We start from the raw sequence: 26,353 nt of genomic DNA, 5'->3' as shown, positions 1-26,353 counted from the left end.
TATGTCATCTTCAAGAAAGTCTTCGAGAATTGCAAGCGGGGACCACGGCAAATGAGTGAGGGCCTACGCACTTCGATCTTACTGAAGAAGAAGTGACTCCATAACAGCAAGCAAGCCCACAACATTCTCAGCAACGTCATTCTCCACCATCTAGTCCTCAAGGCGTTGTTCATCAACATCAGGAAGAAATCATCGAGGATGCAGATCCAGTAAGAGTTCAAAAGCCCGCTTTCATTTACAAGCTATATCGTGCCTTAAAAGGAATTCATACTCCTTTGAACTATGTTGATGATTTTCTTAAAGACAAAGGATATAAGAACGAATATATCTTTCTGCGAAAAATGGAAAGTTTGGGAATTGCTCGTAAAGGGGTGGCTGAGGAAACCCTTGCGAATATCCCAAGTGATCCTCGTGACTGGGGGCCGAATCCTGTAGATGGGAATGATGATGACAATCTGTTCAGTCTATTTCAACCGAAAATGGGGATTGCGGCTGAAATTCAAGGAAAAAGGGGAGATTTGTTTAGATCAAAGGAGCAAAAGGATCTGTACTCGAAATTGCTGAAGCGTGGGGTAATAAACCCTAGGAGTGTGGATTTTGATTTTCTGGATGCTGTGAAAGTGAACTTGAGGGAAAAGTTCAGTTATCTTCAACTTGAAAAGTTCTGCTCTGACTCTACTGAGGCCTATGCTGGATTAACTGCTTATTTCTATTCAAATCTTAGCTTTTTGGATTCGAATAGATTCTCTTTCAGCGTTAAAGACCAAGACTATGTTGTGGATATGAATATGCTGGCAGATGTGTTAGAAGTTGAGAGAGGCAGATATCAACCGATCAAAGTTTTCATTGCTCGAGCCACACTTGAACTGGTGAAGGACAGGAGAACATATGAGAAGATCATCTACTTAAGGATGAGTGCATTCAACATCTTGCTTCACAAGATTGTGATTAATTGCCTCCGACCGAAATCAACCTCCAAGACTGATGTTTCAAGTTCAGAGGCAAAGTTAATGTATGCCATCCTCTGTGGAAAAAAGTTTTCTCTCCCTCATACTGTCATGTTTCACATGTATAGAGCAATGATGAAGGACAGAGGTCAACTCCCTTACCCAAGCCTTGTTACGAAGTTATTCAGACATCTTAATATTCAGCCTCCACAAATCTTTTGTGTTCGACCATGCGATCATATGGTGGTAGGACTGAAAATGGTGACCAAAATGTGTCTGAAAGAATTGAGCAAGGAATTGGAGAAATTCAAGGAGAAGACTCCTGCCAAATCTCATCAAATCTCTTCTGCAGCTAAGAGAAAAGGGAAGGAGCCCATGGTTGCTCCATCCAAAAGAAGAAGAGCTCTCCTAATTGAGGATGAAGAGGATGAAGATGATGAAGATGATATCACCATCTCTGCAATGGCTTTGAAGAATTTAAGTCGTCCTGTTCCACAAAAAGAATCGGAACAAATGACGAAAGAAGCAGAGGAGAAGGAAGAAGAAGAAAAAGAAGCTGAACAAGAAGCAGAGGAAGAAAGACTTGAAGAAGAAAGAAGAGAAGAAGGAGAACCTGAGGAAATCTCTTCTCCACCGTAGGCATGGAAATAGGGGAGATCGGGAGAAAGGAGAGAAGTCTTCATATCCTGATGCAAGTGAAGGAGTCAGTCGCTCACCTGCAAACCCAGAGGATGTTTATGCATCTCAATTTCCAGAGGAAGGTCATGAAGCTTCATCGCCAAACCTGCGAGATTATGCTGATCTACCATCATCTGCATTTACTCCATCAGATCGAGCCGAAGCAAGTACTCAGACTGATAATGGAGCAGATTTTCGCAGAATCATGGATATTCTTTTGGAAATGCGAGGTTAAATTTATGCCTTGGGATGCGAAGTTCAAAGCTTGAAGAATGAAAGTCAAGCTTCTTCCTGTTCATTGAATGATAAGATGCAAGCTCTCTCCGTTCAGAATCAGGCCAATGCCAAGAGTGAGGAGATTGCACAGCTGAAGGAAGACTTTAAAAGGCTGGAAGGCATCGTTCAGTCTATGGAAGATTTCCAGCTTGTCCGCGTTCCCAAGCAATCTTGACTTCATCTCATCCTTTTTAATGATGACAAAAAGGGGGAGAGATGCAAGATTTGATCAAACTTTCAATCATTAATCTTTTAACTGTTTGTTGGATTGTGTTGTTTAAACTCGTTGTTGTTTAAAATCTGTTTGACTTTGACTTTGTTTTGTGTCTGGATGAGAACTGAACTAGACTTGGACTTGACTGCTTCTATAGACTTGGACTTGACTGCTTCTATTAACAAGTATTGATATCTTATGGATGGCTTTATTATATACTAGACTAACCTATTTTCTGTGGTTGCAGATTCTAATGTTATTCTTTTAGTCATTTATCTCTATAAGATATGCATATGTGTTTGAGAAATGTTTTGCAGGTCAAAGTTATCCAAATCTGCAGGAAAGTTTTGTCATCATCAAAAAGGGGGAGATTGTTGGAGAAATCTTCTTGAAGTATTTTGAAGTTGACAAAACGTTTCTATCAGTCTAGTCTGAAGGTTTGCAGACTCTGTTATTTAAAGTCCGAAGACCTCCGACAGCCGGACTCAAGACTCAAAGTCTATCCTCATTGACAGCTTTCTAATCCGTTGAAGAAAGGTTATCCGTAATGGATGTTTCGTTAAGGATTTAACCTTATCATCCGGAGAAGATCTCGTGGCTGGAGAAGACATAACAGAATCCTTTGATTGATCAAGATTGATTCGATGATTGAAGATTCGATGATTGTCTAAATATTATTGGAAGGTTCTACTTATGGAAACCAAGATCCCGATTGTATGGGCGAACGGATTGATGGGCTATCAACACGTTCCTTTAATAGCTCGAACAATCTTCCTAATTGATTCCGTCCAACGGGTAGATTGGAGGAATTCCTTTAGTAAGTGCCAACGGGTATGATGGCATAAAGGAGTATCTAAGGAAAACGTTCTTAGTTGTTCGAGGTGTGCGCGATAGAAGAATTCCAAAGTCTGAAGCTCCTTTTTGTTTAGACAATTCCTTTGAGCGAATACTTGTATACAAAAGAGAGTCTATATTTGTGAGAAACCTTGAGGAGGTGTGGTAGAACATCTACACTGTGGAATCAAGGCAAATCTGTGCTGTAACTTCTCTTTTGATCATAGTGAAATCCAGCCGGTGGGCTGTCAGTGCGGAAGAGTGGATGTAGGCTTGGAATAAGCCGAACCACTATAAATCCTATGTTCATTTTTCTCTTCCTCACTCTCTCTACCTCGATTGTATTTCATTTTGTTAATCAAGAGAGAATTTCCTTCTATCGTTTGCTAAGAATCGCTTCCGTATTTCGACAAATTGTTTGTGCGCCTATTCACCCCCCCTCTAGGTGTTTATACTAGCTATCTCAGGTGGAACTTGATATGACCCGACTTTTGTAGTTTTTGTTAATTTTTTCTCGAGATATGTCTTAACTTGAACCTTATCTTAATACATGGGCCGAAAATTTACGCTCGCAGCAATATGACAAATAGGTGCGGAATGTTGACATTTGATATACATACTGATTCTCTAAACTCAATTCATAGATATTTATATAGTAATTTAGATATGTGTGAGATTTTGTCGAATCACTAATAATTTTCCTAAAAAAACTTAACTTATAAAATAAAGCAATTATTTAATATATAAATATTCTAACACTTTTCCTCAAACATAGACTAGATTTAGGTTAGTGTACAAATTTGTAATTCCATCCAAATTGTGGAAAGTCACAATGACTCCAAGTTTTAAAACAATTGTAATAAGGTCCATATACTATCAATGGCCATCTTTAATAGATTATACAATGAACTTTTGTGTAATTTTGCTCATCTTATGAGTGTAATTGAATTCATGGACAACACTCGATAAGAGTTTAGTTAGGTGCTAAAAAACCCTTAAATACCACAATCAATATTCTGAAAAATAAAAGAAAAATCACGTGCAACTTAGTTATCAAAGTGATCATAATCGAGAAAACGTGCGTAACTCAACCGAAATCAAAGTGAAAAGAGAGAATGAGGAGAAAGGGACACTTGTCAAAGTGTGCGAAGCACAGAGATGCAAAATGAGACCACCTCCATTGAACATCGTATGAACTTCCTAAACATAGAATTTTAAATTCTAATTTGTCGACAGAATTCATTTGAAGAAAAATCATCAAGAGCTTTCTCGGATCTGGATGATCTCGTATTGCCAAAAGAAGACAAAACGAAAGAACGTGAAAAGTGGCGACAAGACAAGCACCTAACACAAATAAAAGGACAATTTTCACCTATTTTAGTAAGGTTCGTGTATGAATTATATTCCCAATTAATCAGAATGATTAGATCACATAGTGTTTAATTATATACTAATTATCTTATTATGTTTTTCTCATCGTGATTCTCGCGAGACAATCACCTAACACTCTGCTCAAAACTATCACCACATATGTCCCATATGCATCATCATCCAACTAAAGAATTGTTTAAAAGATGAGCAGGCAACTTTTCAATTTGGTACCATTGTACCTTGACATTGTCTATCGGGTCACCTTTTTCAAGGCCATTTTATTTTCCATTTTGGACCATCGCAATTATAAGAAACACACATTCACGAGCGCACTAAGGCTGTTCACCACCTTCTCCTTTTTAGCTTACCTTTTCCTTTTCTCTTTAACTAGCAAACAAAAAATGACTCCAATAAAGGAATAACTGTCATTTTTTAGAAGAACAATTAATATAATCATTATTTTTATTTTTCCTTATAAGTATGGTAGGCTTACTTCCTATACCATCTATTAAAGAGATGTCATCATTTGTTTATATCTTTGTAAATTAGTAACTATTATAATATTTGCTTACCAAAAACATTCTTGACGTTTACTAGTGTGCTTTCTAACTATTACTAGGATATCAAATAAACTAGTTTCTTGCGCCATAATTAAGATTTCAATTCGGGGGGTCTATTTAATTGAAAAAGAAAAAAAAAGTCGAGATCTAAAAATATTGATTGAACTATAAAATAATTAGGATTGTTGCGTTTCAAGAAGTGTGAGGTTTTGGTGTTTTTTTTTTTTTTTTTGGTCGGTGTGAGGTTTTGGTTTTAACTAGTTGATGTCTTCACTCGGGATCTACACGACAAGGGGATAATCCCGTTGTGAATTCCACAGTGCTGCTAGTGCCAATGGCCTGTCTTCTACATTTATGGGAATTAGTATACGCTGCAATCTTCCTTGCTACTCGAGAATGTTTTCTTTTTTTCCTCCCATTTTTTAACCCTTTATTTTTTGGTGGGAGTAGAAGCACGATATTCTCCATTTCTTAATTCCACCTGCACGGTCGTGAAGTGCCCCCCGCCTTTTGGAGGCTAGTGAAACATTATGCGAGGGCAGCAAGAGAGAGTAGGTTCAGGGATTTGGCTCGTACAAACGGTTCAGATCCAATATGATTCACACGTAATTTATAAGTGTGAACAAGTGTGGCATTTCATTACTAAGGGTGTGCATGACAAAATTTCTGGAATAGAAATTTGTTTCAGAAATAAAAAAATTAAATTGTGTTATCAAATGGATTTCTGTTACAAACCTATTACAAGGAACAGAGAAACAGAGAAATAGAAAGGTATAAATTTTTTTATGCGCATCCTAAATACGTTCATGCATGTAAAGGCCTGTTGTCTATAGTAATAAGATATTAGTGTTGAGGCATACGCTGTTCATATGCGTGATCCTCCGTGAATTATGTGAATTACGTATGGGGAGAAAAATAATTTTTTTTCGGAAGGAATTCAACAATAAGTTAATTAAGTGGATCTGTAAGGGATAACTATTAAACATGTTTGAGTTTTTTTTTTTTTTTTGTCATAAACATGTGTGAGTTGAGTAGTAACTCAATGAAAGAGATTTAATGGGAGAATAATTTCGGAATTAGTAGAAAATAGAATAAAAAACTGATTCTAATTTAAATACATCAATATACAAATCACACGGGAACAAGATTTCAAATTAGATGAGAGTAGTTTTAGGATCGGTCTAGATTCTATATAGAAATTGGAACCTAACTTGTTGGAGTTGGTTTCTCAATTTTTGAAACCTAAAATCTACTCTGCATACTCTACAATCTATAACTTACCTTGTCAATCGGTTTTAGTATTTACATGGAACCCATCGATTTTTTTTTTTTTTTCATGTTCTTTTTGTTTTTGTTTTTGTTTTTTTTTTTTTTTTTGTATTTCATTTTTAGTTAAGCAAAATGAAAGCGATTGTTATAAAAAATTCCCACAACAATTCATGAAACACTAATACATTATCTCGTTAATGAGTCATAATATCCTCCCTTCTTCCGTAATAGTTTTTCGTCATCGCTGGGCGTATGCAATAGCTTCTGGTGGTGCAATCTCTCCTCCTTACAAGAACAATATTAAAAGCTCACCCCTTCACTTTAGACCACTAGTGCACGGAGACAAATACAAGATCACAGAAAAACCATAATCATGCTGGTAACAGTAGCAGCAGTTTGCGCATTATTATATTTTAACGAATGCGAGATGAAAGAGAAGAGAACCGTAATCTGTAGAAGGGTTTGACGCATCCGAAAAGGCCAAAGCGGGCAACTTCTGCTTCGAAAATGACTCGAGTTTGTTCTGGATGCTTTCATTCTTCTCCGGACAATAGGAACATACCACAGGATTCAGATCGAGAACATGCATAAAAAGACTGAGTGATAATTAAATGATTGATATGTAGGTTTGTGGTTTGGTTCTTGATCTGATTCCCAATCTAGTTCTTTGGTTCTTAGTTTCCGGTCCGGTTCAAAAAACATGATGGAAAATTGTTTTAAAAAAAAAAAAAAAACTAAAGCTATTACATTAGTGTCAATTCAATTCTAAATTTTTTAATGGTGCTAATTGAGTCATAAATCTTTTGAAATAGTGCTAACTTAGTCCTAAACATTTTGACTTGGTGCCAATTTAATTTTCTGGCTAATTTTGGCTAGACATTGCTTAAGTGGAAGCTAGCTTGCTTATGTGGTAGCACCGCCAGCATTGATATAGATAATTATTGATAATATTTTAATATTTTTTGAATTTTGGAATTATTATTTTTCTTTCTTTCCCTCTCTTTTCTTCTTCATTTTGTCGGTGATTGGCCACTGGCCATAGGTGATGACCAGCCACCGGCCACGGCTAGGTGGGCTAACCTTGCTTGGCCATGATGAGATCGAGCTTCGGTAAGATCTGGTAGCAAGAGTCGGCCTTGCCAGATCTTACCAGAATTTGGAATTGGACCGGCTCCTATCGATCTAGTTTTGCGGTTCCTGATTTTACCTTAAAATCATACTCACCTTTATTCACAATAAGGCAACAGTTCCTACTTTTAACTCAAGTGAATTGAGGTGGCCCATCTGCGCAATGACTAAAGTGACACATTTACACCTTAGATACGTCTAAATAATCCCGAAATTGAGGTTGAATTTGATATGACTTGACTTTTGCATTTTTTGCTATTTTTTTTCTCAACATATGCCTTAATTTGAATGTTATCTTAATATATGGCCCGTAAATTTACCCCGCCAAAAATATCATAATAGGTGCCAAATGTTGACATTTCATATACGAATTGATTCTCTAAAGTCTATTTATAGATATTTATATAATAACTTAGATCTGTATGAGATTTCATGTGATCATTGTAAACTATTTTAAAAGTTTAAATTGCTAAATAAAGTAATTATTTAATATTTAAATATTTAAATATTTCCCATCAAGCGTAGGCTGGATTTAGGTCAAGCCTAGAGTGTGCAAATATGTAATTCCATCCAAAATGAGGGAATTCGTGATGGCTCCAAGTTTTAAGGTCCATATACTATCACTAGCTATCTTTAATAGACGACAAAATGAAGTTTTGTTCTTTATGAAAATTAACCTTTGTGTAATTTTGATTGTAATTAAAACCGTGCGAAACACTCGGTAATAATTTAGTCAGGTGTTCAAAATTCCAAATACCAGAAAAATCACGTGCGACTTAATTATCAAAGTACTAATGACGGAGAAAACGTACGTAATTCAACCGAAATCAAAGTGAAAAGAGAGAATGAGGAGAAAGCGACACTTGTCAAAGAGTGCGAAGCATAGAGATGCAAAATGAGACCACCTCCATTGACCATCTTATGAACTTCCAAAAATAGAATTTTAAATTCTAATTTGTCAACGGAATTAATTTGAAGAAAAATCATCAAAGAGCTTCCTCAGATCTGGATAATCTTGTATCACCAACAGAAAACAAAACAAAAGAACGTGGAAAGTGGCCACAAGACAAGCTCCTAACACGAAGTTAAACGGAGCATTCTCACCTATTTTAGTAAGGTTCATGTATAAATTATATTCCCATTAATCAGAATGATAAGATCATAGAGTTTAATTAAATACTAGTTATTTTATTATGTTTTTCTCATCGTGATTCTCGCGAGACAATCACCTAACACTTGGCTCAAACCTATGACCACATTTGTCCCATATGCATCATCATCCAACCTAAGAATTATTTAAAAATTTGGGCTGGCAATTTTTCAATTTGGTGTACCTTGGCATTGTTAACGGGGTCACCTTTTTCAAGGCCATTTTATTTTCTAATTTGGGCCAAACGACAATTATAAGATATACACCTTCACAAGCGCACTAAGACTGTTCCCCACCTTCCCCTTTCTTAGCTGACCTTTTCATTTTCTCTTTAAGTAGCAAACAAAAAAAATGACTCTAGTAATATAATAATTACTTTTTCTTTCCTCTAGGAATAATTCTCATTTTTTCAGAAGTATAATTAATTTAATCATTACTTTAATTTTTTGAGTATGTATAGTAAGCTCACTTCCTATACCATCTATTAAAAAGATGAAAGTCATCGTTTGCTTATATCATTGTAAATTAATAACTATTATAATGCTTGCTTACCAAAAACATTCTTGAAAGCCGTTTGTATGCTTTCTAACTATTACTGGGATATCGAATAAATCAGTTTCTTTCCTTATAATTAAGATTTCGATTCCCAAGGTCTGTGTAATAAAATAACTAAAGAAATAAAAGTCGAGACCTAAAAGTGTTGATCAAGCAATAAAACAACAAGGATTGTTGTGTTTTAACAAGCATGAAGTCTCGGGTTCGATTACTTGATACGACCGCTTGGGGTCCATGCCAAAAGGGGATAATCTCATGTTAGTCTCGCAGTGCTGCTAGTACGGATTGCTTGTCCTTTACCAGACTTGAGAGGTGGATTTAATCTGGTGCATGAGGACTGTTCGAGAATATATACCGTCTCTCGCTTTTAAATGAAAATAGGAAAGAAAATTTGTAACATGTGAAACAAACTATGGGCAAGATCCAGAAGATTTCAGTGCCACTTCCCTAAGCATTAAATATAATTTCCTAGAGTACCGGCAAGCACAAACTGCTGCTGCGTCCGTTCTGAATACCACCTTTTTCCAGCAGAAGACGGTATCTCAGGAGGAAACACCCAAGAAAGGGCCTTGGCATGGCTAAACGACAAAATCAATTACAAATTAAAAAACTAGTTTCTTAATGGAATCAGTGCTTAGTTAGTTTATTGACCATCGATTAGCACTGTTCAAACATGTTCTCTAATTGTCATTTCCAGTCTTAATCCACCAAGACAGGCAACTAACCACTTGGCCCAATCAAGGCAGAACAAATTGTGATCTGCTATCATGAGATCTCATGATTTCTAGGCATGTTCTTATGGCAAATCGAACCAGATTATCTCAGGCAAATCGAACCTGTTTATTTCTGTCTGTCCTATAGAGAAGCTAATTTCTGTTTCAACTAATTGAAAGGCTAACTACTTAATGATGGATGGTAGGGAGATTTGTTAATGGACATTGGACATGAATATTGAAAGGGCAGCCGACAAATTATTTTTGTTGTTTTTTTTATTGGTATATAACCATTTAGTACGACTATAAAAATTTAGCTTTGGAAAGTTCAAAGAAGACATATCAATTTATAATGCATGAAATAAAATAGTATTATAAAATAAATCGAAATTTGAGAATGTGCCGAAAAGATGGCGCTCTCTGGTAGTTTGAAAAGGTAGGAAATTACCAAGTACTCAAATAGTTATTAAGTTCTAATTACCCAAAGAAAAAGGGGTAATGAGTGTATTGGTGGCTGCTCATTGATCAGAAAAAAGGGCAGTTGAAACGCTCCCTTTGCGCCGTTCTTTTAGACGATAGTGATGATGAGGGGGGACAACGATTGAAAGTGGAGCTTCCTGGTTTGTTACGTTATTACATAAATAAGACTATTTGAACCGAGCTCTAATCATTAAACATCTCAAGTCGAGATTGAAATCCTTCAAGAAAATTTAATATTCAACTGACAAAATTAAAAAGATTTATAATTAAATTGATAAAAGTAAAATAAGTTTAGAACTTTTTGGATAATTTTTACATAAGAAGTGAGATGACTAATCAATATGAGCTTTGATTTCGTGGTTTGACAAGTTGGAATCCTTTTAGATGGGCGTGCCTTGAACCTTTGTGTTTCACTTTAGCAATCCCGTCGTCTTTGGTTGGTATTTTCTCTAATAAGCTCGTATTATTCCGTTTAGGCTGATTTATTCTTATATTACTTATTTGATGACAAAAGGAGTTCAAAATGATGAGCTCTCTTTAGAGGATTAAATCAAGTTCGGTTCGAGATTTCTCATACTCGATTTGAAATGCCTTCACTCAGAAGACAGGATTTTCCCAGTGCGACGATGGATAATATTACTTCGACTTCTGCATCTTGCTAATGCAAAATCATTCTCAGAACATAACAAAATGGTTCCCAACACAAATGATTAATATGGGAAAGTGGTGGGACAATCATACGTTGATAAAATTAAATTTGTATTTTGAATCTCTGAACGTATTGAGGACGAGAGGCTGAGGTGTTGCGACCCCTGGCCCCTCCACACGCTCCCTTTGCCATCCCCGTGAAGATTTCGTTTCCTCTGTGATTTATATGTCTTGAAAATGTTAGAAGTGGAAGCTGTTGAATCGAAAAGGATCAAATGTTGCCACTATAAGACATTAGAAAAGTACCAAAAAAGTTTTGAATTTGTAGCATTTCCATCAATTCAGTTTTAAACTTTTGAGGCATCCAAACAAAGCAAATCTCAAAGATGTTGGGGAGGCTGGACTACCCAAGAATGGGACAAGGAATTCATTTTACGGCCTTAGTTACCCAATCTGCTACACAATTTACGGATCGACGACAATGGGCCAAGGAGATATTTTCAAAAGAGCCCAACAGGTATTTAGCTTCGTCCACTATAGGCTTAATTTAACTTGATTATCACTCCTCTAATTACTAGCTCTTTCTAAAGATTACCAACCTAATTTAGAGTGAGTTACCAACCTTTTCCATTTACTTGGTTAACCCTTTTTTTAATAGTAACCCCCTTTTCTTAATCTTTCTTGCTAACACCTCAATATCTACCAACTACTATATGAAATTACTAACCTTTGTTCGAGTGCTTATAGATTGTTCCTTCGATTTCTTCCTTTTTTGAATTTGCTCCATGATACGACTTTAAAAGTTTGTGATTCTTATTCAATAGTAAACATTGTATGAAGGATTTCTACGTCATTCATACTATGATTGATGGATACTGTGAGAATGAGGACATGGCTTGTAGTAAATGACCAGATAACGAAGACCAGATTCAGTTACAGTAAGTATTTTAGCAATGTACAACATCAATCTTACTCTGTTCATTGCTTCCATAATTGACCCTCAACATAAGTGGGAATATGTGAGACATTTAATCAATGATGTTTATGAAAGTTAGCTGATAGAAACATTACAAGATAAAACATCTCCAACGTTGCCATTTGAGCAATACCAAATTGGCGTGCCTTCGAAGCAACAAGTGAGGGTTGAGGTAAAAAGGTACGAGGATGATATGCGTGTCAAAGATTCCTCTAGTTGGTACTGGCATTGTGACTGCGAAGTGCCTTTGCCAAATGGGACAACACAATCTGAAAGAAAAATCTGAATTGGATAGTATTTAGATGACGCATGTGAATGTCACAGCCTTGACTTTGATATGTTGAATTGGTGGAAAGTAAATTCTTCAAGATATCCTACTTCTCTTCCATTGCTCCAGACATTTTGGTTGCACCGCCTGGGATTTTGTTTTAATGAGAAACGGGATTCGATTCTCTGTTTAAGCTCTTCCTTTTCCTGATATCATAACCAAAGAAGACGACTTCAGAGCTATATCCATCAGTCATCACTAAAAAAATCAAAACAAGGCACTGTTCTCAAAGTATGGCAACTGACAGTTTTCTGGTTCCAAGTATCTAAAGAGCCAGTGTTCATTGAGCAAGTCTTTAACCCACTGTAAAAACACACGTGCAAACCATTGAAGATAACCAACAATAAATGGTGACGCAGAAATACTAATGAAAGCAAATGACCATAGTCCACCAGTATATATTGAACCAAGAACTAAATTCATAATGAAAATAAGAAATGGGATTAAATGTACCAATCCGCAACTTCATTAGTCATCAAGAGAAACTACCATTGAGTTTGGCTCCATGATCGGAGTTGAGAACTCTGCATTAAATTGAAAACAAAAGTAACCATCACGATATAGAAGGGAATAAACACTCTATAAAGCTTATTTTTACCTGATTCAAAATTTTCAAGGTCTTCCAAGTCATCCTCAATTGAAAGTGAATGGCATATATTATATATAATCTTGAACACATATAGAGTTCTACCACACTCAGGCTCAAGGAGCTACGTAAAAACCTCTCATACTAATGTGGCCTCTGATGCTATAGTTGACGGGCACATCCAATATGTCTTGAGCAGTGAAAGAGAGAATAGGATATCTCGAAGCATTCACTTCCACTAATTTAAGATATCAAAGTTGGGCCCATAACTTCTCATGCTTTCTTTGAACAATTATTAAATTCAGATTTTTTTTCCAAACTTTGTCATCCCATTTGGATACAGTACTTCGCCGTCACAATGTCATCACCAACTACAAGAAACTTTGATAGGCTTATAATACTCATACTTTTTGACCTCAACCCCTTATTTGTTGCTTTGGGGGCATATACCAATGTGGTATTGCTTGAACAATAACATCAGAGATGTTACTTTTATCTCCTAATGTCTCTGCCTGCTTACTTTCATATCAATCATCTTACATATTTCCACTTTGTCGAGGGTCAAGCACGTAAGCAATGAATAAAGTAAGATGAATGTTGTTCACATTACCAAAATACTTATTGAATTTGGTCTTCATTCTCTTGGCCATTTTGTGCATTCTTTATTCCTCAATCTCACAATGTCCATCAATCATCAATCCCATAGACACGCAATCATTACTAGTGATATAACTTTTGCTTTGGAAAGGTCTGCAAGTTTGCTATCTTGAATTTCCAATACGCCAAATCTGGATCCAACATCATATGTGTTGAGTTCCAACATTCTCAATATCCAAACGGACAAAACTCTTGTACTCAAGATTCTCTAGCTCAATGCAACTCCTAAGCCATCTAATCTGAGCATGAGAAGACCTCACACACCACACGATGTTCTAACCATGGAATCATTTCTATCTTTCATCTCTTCTCTTACAATCAAACTCAATACATGAGCACAACACCTCAAGTGGAGTAATTCACCTCTCAATACTAGAGAGTTTCAAGAGTTCAAGTCTCTTTTTTCACATATAGAATCCCAAGATATTTGAGCTTGCATTATCCAGGATGAGTGGAAAAAACCCTCTGAATCCCCGACCAATTAAGCACTTCTCAACTGTTTTTCCTATAACCTAAGTGACTAGAGATCTGACTTTTTAACTGCTGCTTCCAATCAGCATCTATGATATGATAAGTGAGAGACATAGCATATGTTAGTGGTAAGACAACCTCTAGAAGATGTATTGGAAAAATAATTCTTCCATTTACTTCTTTCTTCCACGTATAACTCATAACAATCATGTCTCAAGTGTTATGTGACAGATCAAGAACTATGAGTGGATTCTTTTCACCAAGCTGAAAACTCTCATCGAAGACATCTAGCATTCCTGAAAAAAATCCCCTCATCGAAGACATCTAGCAATCCTGAAAAAATATTTCATATTCATGTTTACATAAGAGAAATTCATGGCTACCGCCGCTACTCTATGCAGCTAGCAAAAATTTAATAAACAATCTTGCATAAGTTCAGTAAAACTCTAAGCCGTGATCCTGTAATTCTCTGGTAACTAAGCACTTCATTAGGCATTCATATAGGCAAAAGATCTTTGATATGTCAAGGCATGGCATATTTTGGACTTCACAGCAACCCATTCAATGATACAAGACATAACAAGATAAAACAGCATTACTTGCCCAATATACGCTCAAGTTCAGCAACAGTCACGGCAGAGTAGTCAATTTAGAGCTCGAAAAAATGGAAAACCAAAACATAAATGGGTAGTAAACATTTTGAAGAATGGGTGCAGCATCTAGAAAATCTAGAAAATTGCAAGAGCACTTCAGTTGGCAAAGAGGATCTCTAAAATCAATCGCAAATAGACGAAAAACGATCTGCTAAGCTAGTAAGCTCATCTAAGCTACAATTCAACCTAGAACAAGCAGTTTACTATGTAGAGAGAGAGAGAGAGAGTACCCTACCTCGTACTTCACAGAGTCAACAGAGATGATCGACGATAGAGGTAACAACACGGACATCAGCGACGAGGGCGACAACATAAACAAGGGCAGAGGCAATGAGGATGACGGCAGAGACCACGGCCACAGTAGACACGACAGAATAACCGGACAAAGTTCCCCATCGAGGGGACGCTGTTCCGAAGGGTACGCGATCGCAGGCCGCGTGGAGAAGCTGGAGGAGGGCCGATGGGGGAGGGAGTTCGGGTCGGCGAGGCTGCAGGCGAAGGCAGGTGAGATGGTTGCGGTGAGGGGCGAGGGGAGGAGTGGTCCGTGGATAGCGGCGGAGATGTTTTTTTAGGTTTTCCTCCTTTATGTGTTGATAGGTTTGGAAACAAGTTGAATGTGTTCATGGTAGTTTTCTTCTGTACTTACTGCCCGAACCGAAATAAAACCCGCATCGAAAAGACAAGCAATTTTTTTTTTTATTCGGTTTCAATTTCAGTTTGGATTATCTTTTTTACACCACCAATATACTTGAGCGTGAATTTTCCGGCTTTCAATGATGGTTAAGACTAATTTATATATATAAAATTTTAGCTCACTTTATTTCACGCCTTTTGCAACTCTCTTGTCCACTTCTTAAGTTGCTCTGTTTCTGTCTTGTTCATATGATACAGAGGACCATGTTAAATAGCTCTGCACGGCTTTGTACATATTGAGCCTTTAAAGTTATCAAATGAAGGCTTCAAAGGTGCATCAAACAATGTAGTCTTTTCTTCCATCAATAGTTAGTGTCCCTAATTCTAATAGCAGTTCTTTATCATTCAAATCTCAACACGTAGTCCTTTGTTTATATAGTTCGCCTTGGTGCTTTGACAATTCTATAATGAGTGTGATGATATAAATTGATAAATGTAATTTCGTTTGGATTGAGGACCGATTCCATGGATTCACTTGACAACTTAAACGAACTGACAATCCAGTTCTCAAGTAGGTCCAAGGAACCAACGAGTAGTTCCGGATTCTGGACCGGTTCTTGATGGGCAGTTGGTTCCCGCCCACTTAGACAATACTCATCCCTAGTTTTTATCCATGACTGATACAAGTAACTCTCTTAAAGAAGATGGAAGGTTAACCACCCAATCAAGACAGGATAGGACATCCTTCTCTAGTATTGCAAAGCCACCCGATGGTTGCCTTCGCCAAGGGACAAATCTGAAATCCAAACTAGGGAAGTGGTCTCGCTCCTTTCATGTATCTTCGGTACTCTCTGCCTATACTTATAGTTCGGTAAACCACTGCTCCAATATGGAACTCTTTGATCAGACCATCAGTGACGATGAGGATCGCCAGTCTATCCCACCATACTGATAAATGATATGTATGTTCCAATGAACTGTTGCGGCATCCATGTCGGTACAAAATGTCATGCCCTGCCTAGTCAACATTAGCTTTAGTTTGCTTTGCAGATTGCTTGTTTGGAAGTGCTCTCCACCCAATGTCATGCTGGCAGAATCCTCCGGGCAAGTTAATAGCTTCAACTGCTTGGTAAGCTATTTCGCACGCTTCTTCCGGTTTCATCCCCTGGCGGTGAGTGACCCAGAAATATGACCTTCGGCTGTGACAAAATTGCCATCTGAGACGAAAGCAGTTCCGGCACGAAATATTTTAATAGATGGAGCAACAAGCTCCGGTTCTTCAAGATTCCAGATCACACTCCCCTTTCCGTAGGCTCCCAGATAGGCCGTACTTGCCCATTACCACCACATTGGCAGATCCAAGCAACCAATTCAGGGTCACTCGCTGCAGCTCTCCCCTGCACGCTGACAGCAACACTAAGCGCCGAGTCTGAAAGTGAGATATCAACAGCTATATGTAAGAGGGAGCACAAGAGGGTGAGTAAACCCACTCTCATTGTCAACTTGTCAGCACATTATAGTGATTCCATAAAGTATAAACTTCAAGATGACAATAAAAGGACCGAGGTTGAGCGACAAAGAAAAGGCGGAGAGGTAGGAGCATTAAGGCCAAGGATGAAATCCCAAACGTCATTACTGGATTGTCTTCTCTGTTCGCTAGATTATGATCACTTACCTCACACTGATGAACAATGATCTCATTCATCAAAGCTACATGAACTTCCATATTTGCTGATCATTCATATTAGTATCTTTTAATTTTTTTGCAGCACACATGTGCCCACAGTGTTGAATTCTCACCTACAGGGGAGGGGGGAACTGCTGCTGAAGGGGATTGGATGTGAAAAACTGAAGATTACCATGCACTGATGTGAACTACCCTATCAATCTTTAATGGCATCTTTTCTACATAGTTATAGGATAATTTGGTACATCCATATGTACCCAGCACTGTGCACTATATGCACTATAAAACTCCATGTTCAAATTGCAGAAAATAGAGACCAGAGATCTTAGCCTAAGAAAAAGAAGAGGGAGATTGCCAGTGATCACTGAAACTGAAGCATTAAGCAGCCACGACTCGGTACTTCGATACAAAATTGGTCATTATTGTTGAAGGTGGACTCTTGATAGCATCACAGAGTCATAAATAAATATTGATAAAAGACGTGTCAGAAAACCTGGTGTTTCAGATCTCCAAATCAGTTAGTTTAGGCATCCAAGATTTCTTCTCGATCATGAGTCCAGCATAGAGACTGCCAACAAACTTGCAACCTATAAGTTATAACTGCTGTCCCTTCAACAGTAGGGAGAATGATGGGCCGCAGGACTAAGATTGAAACTGTGGAGTCAAGATATGTGCCGGAGAGCACCCACCCGTTCACCAGTATCGGGCCTCGTATCCCCATCCCCAACTCGTTTATGGTCTTGAGCAGAATCAAGAGCAATGGCATTTTCCCCATCCACCAGTGCAACGAAAGAAGCTTCCTCTCCTTCGAGATACTCCTCAACCATGACCTTGCAACAGGCAGCACCAAAAATCCCCTCCACAAGCATCAAGTCAATGGCTTGATATACTTCCTCCAACGTCATGGCAATAATAATTCCTTTCCCAGCAACTGAGCCGTCCAATTTTATAACAATGGGTGCCCCCGTGCTTCTAGATGTATGGCTTCACTGCAGATGCGTCTGTAAAAGTCTTATACTGCACCAATTATTCGTAAACATCGTGAGGAACTAAGTCTTTTCCATGAAGCATGCGACGGAGTATGAATAATCAGCAAACGGCAAGATGCCGATTCCTTAGTTGTTCCATGTGATGGTCACCAACATCCAGTGGCGTTTGACATATCATAATCGATATTGTTTTCAGAGTAACAGATTTTTGGTTTGATGATAAGTTCGTAAACCAAATGGAGGAAAAGCTAATGCCACATATCCAACTAGGAAACTACTTGACTGGGAATGTCACACTTGTCCCACAAATTCTTCATGAAGCTCTTGGAGCCCTTTAAAACAGCGACTTCTGATGAAGGACCAAAGGCAGGGATTTCAGCCTTCAACTAAATTATTTACCAAACCCGCAACAAGAAGAGCCTGTGGTCCGACCACAACTAGTCCGATTCGCTGCTTCCAGAAATAAAGAAATAACAGTTGTACTATCGAGAACGTCAAAATCTGGAATGCAAGCGGCGTCCCGCGAGCTGGAAATGCCGGCATTTCCCGGCGCACAGAAGACCGCGTCACAACACGGAGACTGTTGCAATGCAAAGCAAAGTGCATGTTTCTTTCCTCCACCGCCAATGACGAGCAACACCACTCTCTCTTGGGTAGAATATTAGGAAAAGGATATAAATGAATAACAGAAAACTTTAGAAATGTACACATTACGAAAGAAGGCAAATTATAAGTTTAAAATACCCTCAAGACAAAACCATAAACACGATCAATGAAAGCAAAACAAAAGCGAATCATTGCAAACATAATTTTTCTCTTCACATATGTTCTATACCACACAGATACCTTTATAGATAAATTTCCTGGTCATATAACGATTAATTCACCATGTTAAAAACTATCAAAGATGAAAATAAATGACATGTCCGTTATTAAGGTGCAACCGGAAGTAGAAATTTAACATAAGTACCCAAAGCAAGCCACAATTAGCATGACAGACAGGATTGGATTTCTCATAATAAGCTTAAGTTCCAATGTTAATAGCTGACAATGAGATAGAGGAATGGCATAACATCCTATGGATAATGGGAAATATAACGCGCCAACAGTCTACGAGGCTTACGCTGCTTTGCATCTATAGTTCCTAAAATGTTTTCATTACCCATGGTTAGCAAAACAAAATGAGCTGATGAAGAACATCGAATTGTAGTGAGGACAATCACTGGGAAATTTGAGGATCCGTGACACCAAAACAAAGGGATAGACGCACTATGCAAACAAATACTAATCCCTGTTCACAAAACCAAGAGCGCACCAGAGTAAATCCACAAAAATCGCTAATCATACCATCAGAAGCACAGTTACTTTGAGATAAATCAATGAAGACCGATTGCTTTAATGTCCCGCCGACACACTTGAAAATAACCCGAGAATTTAATCTGATCGAAGGTAAACATTGTTCACAAAACAAAAGCGCTCCATGTACTTACATTCGAAATGTTTCTAAAATGAGATGGTATATCTAAGGTGATGATAAAAAGACGAACACTAGTTTTTAAATGACAAGAAAAGTTGGCAAGTTAAAAAATAAGAATAAACATCAATAAGTAACTTAATTGAGACCTAGTAATCCAATATTAGGTTGTAAATTGGATAGGATAAAAGGTGGTGAGTCACACTAATTTACATTGGTAAACTCTAAAAATAGTAAATTTTTGAAAAAAACACTCCCCGTTACATTTGTAAACTCTAAAAAGATAGTAAATTTTTGAGGTGTTGAACTGACCAAAACAAACAAAGATGGGTTAAATTTTTGAGGTGTTGTTGATCAAAAAAATAAAGTTTGGTAACAATAAAGTAAAAAAAACGTTGGCAATTTACTCAAATAAGACTAGGTAGCTCAATAACTAGTTATTAATTGACAATGCCAAAGTTTGCCAGTTAATCTAATTTAGATTGATAAATTCATATAAGAGCTAATACATTCGAAATGTTTGAAATTTATGCAAGTATAAATTGATAAGTTGGCACAAAAATTGAAACTTACCGACTACAAAAATTATCGATTTCATGAAATTGTTAGTAAGGTATGTACTCACCAACACTTATTTTCACGTTAATCGCCACAAGCTATCCGTCATCATTAATTTGTGTAAACGGACCCCTACCGCATTAAGAAGCATGTAGAATGGACCCCACGCTAATTCAACTCTTATTAAGCATCGATCGATTTCAACAACTAGTCTTGCATTAATACTTCTTCATTTGAGAAAGTAACCTTTTTCTTTGATTAACCAACTTCTCTTATCTTACGGAAAAAAAAAGAAGAAGCTCTCATCTCATTTGGATCTTTTTTACCTTTTTTACGACATCTTCAATTTACCAACTACTAAATAAAATGACTTTACCAACTTTGTTACCGACACTAAATGCAACTTTTATTCAGCACTGATCCATCTCAATAGGATGGTGCAAACTTGGCATCTACAAATAAATGGCAATAGACAACTAAGTATTGGGTTTGGCAGGTACATTATCCCGGCAAACCACAAGGCAATTGCAAAGCTGTTGGCTGGTTCCTTTCGGTATACAGATGCACTTCTGCGGCATCGCTCTGGCCCCTAAATCGTTCAGGAACTTGAGAGCGCACTGATAGCTCCCGTCTTTGCTGCACGCACCGTCGTACGTCTTCTCTTTCCGGCAGAAATAAGGATCTCCTGGATAATCGAACGAACATAAGAAAAAACCAGAGTCAAATTGTAGAGTTTTGTCCCTTAAGGGTTGCGAAAATTATCCTTTTTCATCCATGTGCTTTCACTTGTAACGAGCTTTCACTTCCAGAATGGGCAAAACCGGGATAAGAACCAGTGTAAATGACGCTTCACTTGCTCACCAGTCTAGTCAGATCATAGAGAGAAGTGTTTAGAGAAGTTCTAGGTGAGAATATAGGGAGAGAGCACCCCTATTTATACATGAGGCATTTCAATTGCCACCAATGATCATTTTTTGATCAGATGACAGAGATCCATTCTCCTCAATTAATTTCTATACACCACCATCAATCCTATTAAATACAAGAAATACCTTGAATGCAAATATACATCTCCAAAACCATCACCAGAATTTCTAGAATCCTCATCAAAACCGTGAACCAAAGACATTTCAAGTCTTGATCTAGGTTATCTCTTTGATTGGTTGGGTTTGAAAACCTCTCGTTTGTGACAATATGCTATGTGATTGTGACAATTTGCCCTAGAATTCTGAAATGTTCACGAAACAAGACAGGTATATATGAGGGCTTATGTGACCTCAATGGGAAGTACAAAAGTGGCTATAAGAGGCGAAATTTATTTTTTTACTTGTTTGTTAATATCTTGGACTTTGCTTTCTTATGCAAGGTGTTAAATTTCTTGAATTTTTTCTATAGAATCACTGATTGTGGACGAGATTGATACGCAAGCGACCCTCTCTTTGGTGACACAACACATGTTTCAATCGTTGCGCAAGATAAGTGACAATTAAATCAATTGTTGCGGCGGAGAGTCAGCTTCTAAAGCAATCCCATTTATCGGCATATCAAAAAAAGAAATTCTATGTTATTGTCATCCCAAATTTAAGGGACTCAACTTGGTTACGGTCCTAGGTGACGTGCACGTGTACGAAGTTGCCCCTTTAAAGGTTGAGATGCTACCTTGATATGATTAGTCAATTAAAGAAAAATGAAATGAAAAAAAAATAGTCTTCTTTTGGCTTAAGAAAATAATTTTAGTTGCATTTTCTTAAAATTTCAAGGCCTTATTTAAAAATAAAATTTCTTTTAGAATGAAAAAAGATTTCATACTGACAGATGTACTTCATCGTAACAATAAATATACGACCGAGTAACTTTGTTATTCTTGAAATTCTTTTCCTGATAAACTTAGTTATATATACAAGTTAGAAAAATATTTGTTGTCATGATATTTAGGGAATTTCAGGTTGAAATCGCTAATATCATGCTTTGATTATGTAGGATCTCTTTGAAACTACATATCATGACTGTTTTATTTGAGAATTAGGCTTTGCCCATTAATCAAACGGTGCATAGAATTATGTGATTCACAAACATCTTGACTAATAAAGATGGAAAATTGCATGCTATACATTTAATATTTAAAAAAAAAAAAATTGTCGAGTTGGGCCGACTCAATCCAACTCAACTCGAAAACTCTTGAGTCCGATCAGTTAATCCGGCTTTCATGGCTGAAAAAAAGGACCATTGCGTTGAAAATATCTGTCTATAACTTCTTCTCTTTCCAGCTAATATATCTCTTTTTCTATCCTTTTTTTTTTTTTAAATAACAAGAATAATGTAAAGATGCTTATCGAAGCTCTCATTGATATATCCTTCCTCGTGACGGACTCATGTCTTCAACGCACGCATTTCCTCCCCTTTTATTTCTTCTAGACCGATTCTTCGCAAAAGCGTTTGTATTTCTCGACTTTTTTTTTTTTGATCTGTAAACCATCATCATTTTATTTACTATTTCATATAATGAAACAAAACACTCAGAGCATCAGAGCATAGTAGATCAAATAAAACAGGGGGGGATTATAAATCCAGTCTGGGGGTAGAGAGTTGTTTCGGCATGCCTTCGCGATCCAGTCCGCAGGGCGGTTTAAGTTTCTGCTACAGTGGGCCAACGTCAGGCCCGGAAGGTGAAGTAATTTTGCCTGGGCTCGGCTCACGGTCGGATTCAGTTCCCAACTCAACTCTGTTGAAGTCTTCAAAGCGTGTACAAGAGATAAGCAGTCAGAGTGTACTTGAGGAGAGAGAAAGTTCCGGGTCTCGATGAAATTTAGGGTTTCGACGATCGCGATCGTCTCGCCTGGAGAGCCGAAGTCGCAGCGGCGGCTTCCGAAACCATCGACGATGAGGCCTCGGTGATCTCTCGCATACACATGCTATGGCCGCGATGTCGAGGAGGCTCTGTCATCTCAGTGGGAGGTTCTGTCGTATCGGTGTTTGCTGTGTTCCTTTCCAGATCTGGGTCGAAAGCTGCATCCACATTAATACGAATCGTTCCTGGAGGAGGTGGAAGCCAAGAGTCAGATAAGTGTTCGGTTTTCTTCTTGTTGTTCTTTTCGCCATTTACGGATCTATAGCTTTAAATGCTTCGCTCCGCTATGATTGATTTTGGTCTCGGAATCTGCTGATTGAAGATGAATCGATTTCGTTCCTTCCAGATGTTCCATAATACCTCAGCAATTAGGTTGAATTTACCCGAGGTTACTGAAGATTGTTGTATGTCGCAGATCCATTCTTCAAATCGGGAAAGACTCTAGGAATCTGTATATGCAAGGGGGCCGAACTCCACCTTTACCTTTCCCATGGGCGGAGAAGGAAGGTGTGCTCCGGCGTTTACGCTTCTTTTTTGCAGAGAGGACACAAGGGAGAAGGTACGATTTTACGGTGGTGCAAGTTTTCCTTTGTAGCTAGGGCATTGTTACATGCATTCCGGAGAAAATTCTTGTTCGGGTGGGATTGTGGACTGCCATATATTTTTCCATAGATTAGGACTGGCCTGGTAAGAAGATGTTGCTTGATTGTCCTGTGTGATAAAAGAGGCTTTCCTAAACATGAAATAGCCACTCTTTACTGAGTACTCTCCTGTTTTTGTGTGCATCCATACTAGCTTGTCATTCTTGTCGGGTAAGCCAATGGGTGTGGCTAGAATTTCCTGCACTCTCCTTTCATCGAACATAGAATGTATTAAGGGTTCATTCCATGTACCTGTGTCTGAATATATGAGTTCTGCGACTTTTTCTGGTTCATGTTGTGATGCTGGGCCTTCTATTATACCACTCTTTAGCCATCTCGCTGTTCTAATTGGAGTGTTTTTGCCATTGCCGATCCTATGCATGACCTGAGGAGCAACCGAGTCCCTTGCCATGATGATACTCTGCCATCCCCACGAAGGCCTTGACCCTCTGCCTGCAGTCCAGAAATCTCCCTGTGAGTAATATAGCCCTTTCCATAATCTGGTTAACAAAGAGTCTGGATTTTGAATTATGCGCCACATCTGCTTTGCTAGCAGTGCTTTATTAACAGTCTGTAGATCTTTAAATCCAAATCCCCCTTCGCCTTTCCCTGTTTTCAACAAATCCCACTTCTTCCAGTGGATTGCGCCTCTTTTCGTTGCTTTTCCACCAAAAAGAGGCAACCTTCTTCTCTATTGCTTTACGATTGATATGGGAATTTTGTATATAGACATCGCGTGCGAGGGATAGCTTGTACTCTTTGCTTTTATGAGAATTTCCTTTCCAGCTTTTGATAACGGTTTTCCTTCCAAAATGCTCAACTTGGAGTTTACAGGAGCTAGGATCCAAGCGAACATGTCCTTCTTGGAGTGTCCCGGTCCAAGGTATGCCCAGATATTTCCTCGTCTTTGCGATTTCGGAACCTTAAGAGCGAGATGCCATATTTCTTCTTAGATCCGTAGGACATCCTTTACTAAAGTAGATGCCTGATTTGTTGAGGTTAATTGCCCGGCTCGAAGCAAAGCAAAGATGCGATTAAGTACATCACGCCAAGGTTTTGACATTCCATAACCTGTTCCATGCGGAAAAGATTGAATCATCCGCAAATAGCGAGATGGGACAGTATGGCATTGACAGGTTCAATCGATCCCAGTGAGCGTACCCTCCTGCATAGCTTTCTTCATCAGAATCGACAACACATTGGCTATGATGATGAAAAGGTAAGGTGAGAGTGGGTCTCCTTGGCGCAGGCCGCGGGTAGGTTTGAAAAAAGGTAACGGTTCTCCATTGAGGTTTATGCTGAAAGATACTGTGCTCACACATTGCATTATCCATGTTATCCATTTGTCACAGAAGCCCATTTTTGTTAGGCATGCCTTAAGAAAATCCCACTCAATGCGATCATAAGCCTTTTGCATGTCCAGTTTTAAGACTGCTTGAAATTTCTTCCTCCTGTTGCTAGTTCGGAGTCTGTGGAGCACTTCCTGTACTATCAATATGTTGTCCTGAATCTGCCTGCCTCCCACAAAAGCGCTCTGTTCCTCTGCGATGATATGGGGTAGGATAAGTTTGAGTCTGTTTGTAAGGACTTTAGAGATTATTTTGTATAGGAAGTTGCAGAGACTGATAGGGCGATATTGCTCTAGTTTTTCTGGCTGTGGGACTTTGGGTATCAGTGTGATTTGTGTTACTGTTTGTGCGATCTAGCCGGCCTGTGGTGAATAAGAGCTGCAAAGTGCTTGATGGATGTCTTTGGAGACAACTGGCCAATGTTCTCTATAAAATATTCCGTGGAACCCATCGGGACCGGGTGCCTTAAAAGCTCCAAGCTCGCTTGCATAGCTATGGTAACTTCCTCCTCAGTGAAATTCTCCATTAAGGTGCGGTTCATCTGGTCATCCACTAAAGTAGGGATGTGTTGTAAGATAGGTTGCCAGTTACGGTCTCCCACCGATGTGTATAAGTTTTTGAAAAACTGTTATGTCATCCCCTTTACCTCGCTTTGTTCCCCTCTTACCCATTCACCACTCTCATTTTTCAGCGTTCTTATCTGATTTCTACATCTCCTCTGAATTGTCGTTGCTTGAAAGAAACGAGTGTTTTTGTCACCCCACTTAATCCAACTTAATCTCGATCGCATGCCCCAATACATCTCTTCTTGTCTCCATAGTTGGTCGATTTCTTTAGTTATTTCTTTCTCCCGAGCTGTCTCTTCATGTGTTTGTTTCTTTGTTCATCGGGTTACGGAGTTTTCCTTTGAGCAGGTGATTCTCTTTTTGCATGGCCGAATTTGCTCTTGCTCCACTGCATTAACCTCTGTTGTACTTGCTGCAATTTTTCCACCCGAGATTAAGGTCCTGTGCAGCAAGGTCATTCCGTATCTCGTGATAATGTTTTTGCTTTCTCGTTTCATCGGACCGGTAAGCTTCATATCTGAACCTTTGCTTTCGCTTTCTTCGTTTTGGTTGATCTAGAGATATCGGGATAGGACGGTGATCCGAGCCTATTCTTTGGGAGTGCGGTGCGTGCCGCCTCGGGGTAAGTAATTCTCCATTGATGTGAGCATAACGCCCTGTCAAGTCTCTCTTTAACCAGGTTCTCTCCCTCCCGTTTATTTGACCAGGTGAAAGAGCATCCCTTGCAATCCAGGTCCATCAGGGAGCATTGATTAACAAAATCTCTGAAGGCTATTAGCCGGTAAGTTTCTACCCCGTACTTTCCCTCTTTCTCCCAGTGGTTCAGTATTTCATTGAAATCACCCAGGCAAAGCCATGGTATCCGGTAATATGTACTCGCTGAGTAGATTCTTTCCCATAACTGAATTCTTTCTCACGAATACATTGGGTGCATGGAGAAATATGATTTTCATTTTCTGGTCTCGATCCGTCGGGTGGCACTGGGTAAATATCGATGTGGCCGAGGAGGATTCAATTGATACCTGCAGTTGATCATCCCAGAATATAGCTAAGCCCCCTGCTGTACCTTCGGGATTAACGATGTAGCTGTTCTGGAAGTTAAGTCTTCTTTTTA

At 38.4% G+C, this 26,353-nt stretch overlaps 1 long non-coding RNA gene and 1 pseudogene across 3 annotated transcripts; both read right to left on the bottom strand.

Annotated features, from left to right (window-relative positions):
• Positions 1-11,729: 11,729 nt before the first annotated feature.
• Positions 11,730-15,102, bottom strand: LOC104444456. 3 transcript variants are annotated; one of them, XR_005551478.1, is made up of 5 exons: positions 14,730-15,102; positions 12,726-14,174; positions 12,581-12,651; positions 12,373-12,430; positions 11,730-12,273 (listed from the first exon to the last, which is right to left on the bottom strand). It is a non-coding gene; the product is annotated as an uncharacterized LOC104444456 (long non-coding RNA). The 3 variants fall into 3 exon arrangements; XR_005551477.1 differs by having other exon boundaries at positions 11,730-12,651; XR_005551479.1 differs by having other exon boundaries at positions 11,730-12,651; positions 12,726-14,137.
• Positions 15,103-17,315: 2,213 nt separating this feature from the next.
• LOC104446363 lies at positions 17,316-20,964 on the bottom strand (annotated as a pseudogene).
• Positions 20,965-26,353: the final 5,389 nt, after the last annotated feature.

This window comes from Eucalyptus grandis, chromosome 5 (assembly GCF_016545825.1).
Source record: "Eucalyptus grandis isolate ANBG69807.140 chromosome 5, ASM1654582v1, whole genome shotgun sequence".
NCBI classification, from domain to species: domain Eukaryota; kingdom Viridiplantae; phylum Streptophyta; class Magnoliopsida; order Myrtales; family Myrtaceae; genus Eucalyptus; species Eucalyptus grandis.
The sequence above is the reverse complement of the archived record's forward strand: the minus strand, read 5'-3'. Positions and strand labels throughout refer to the sequence as shown.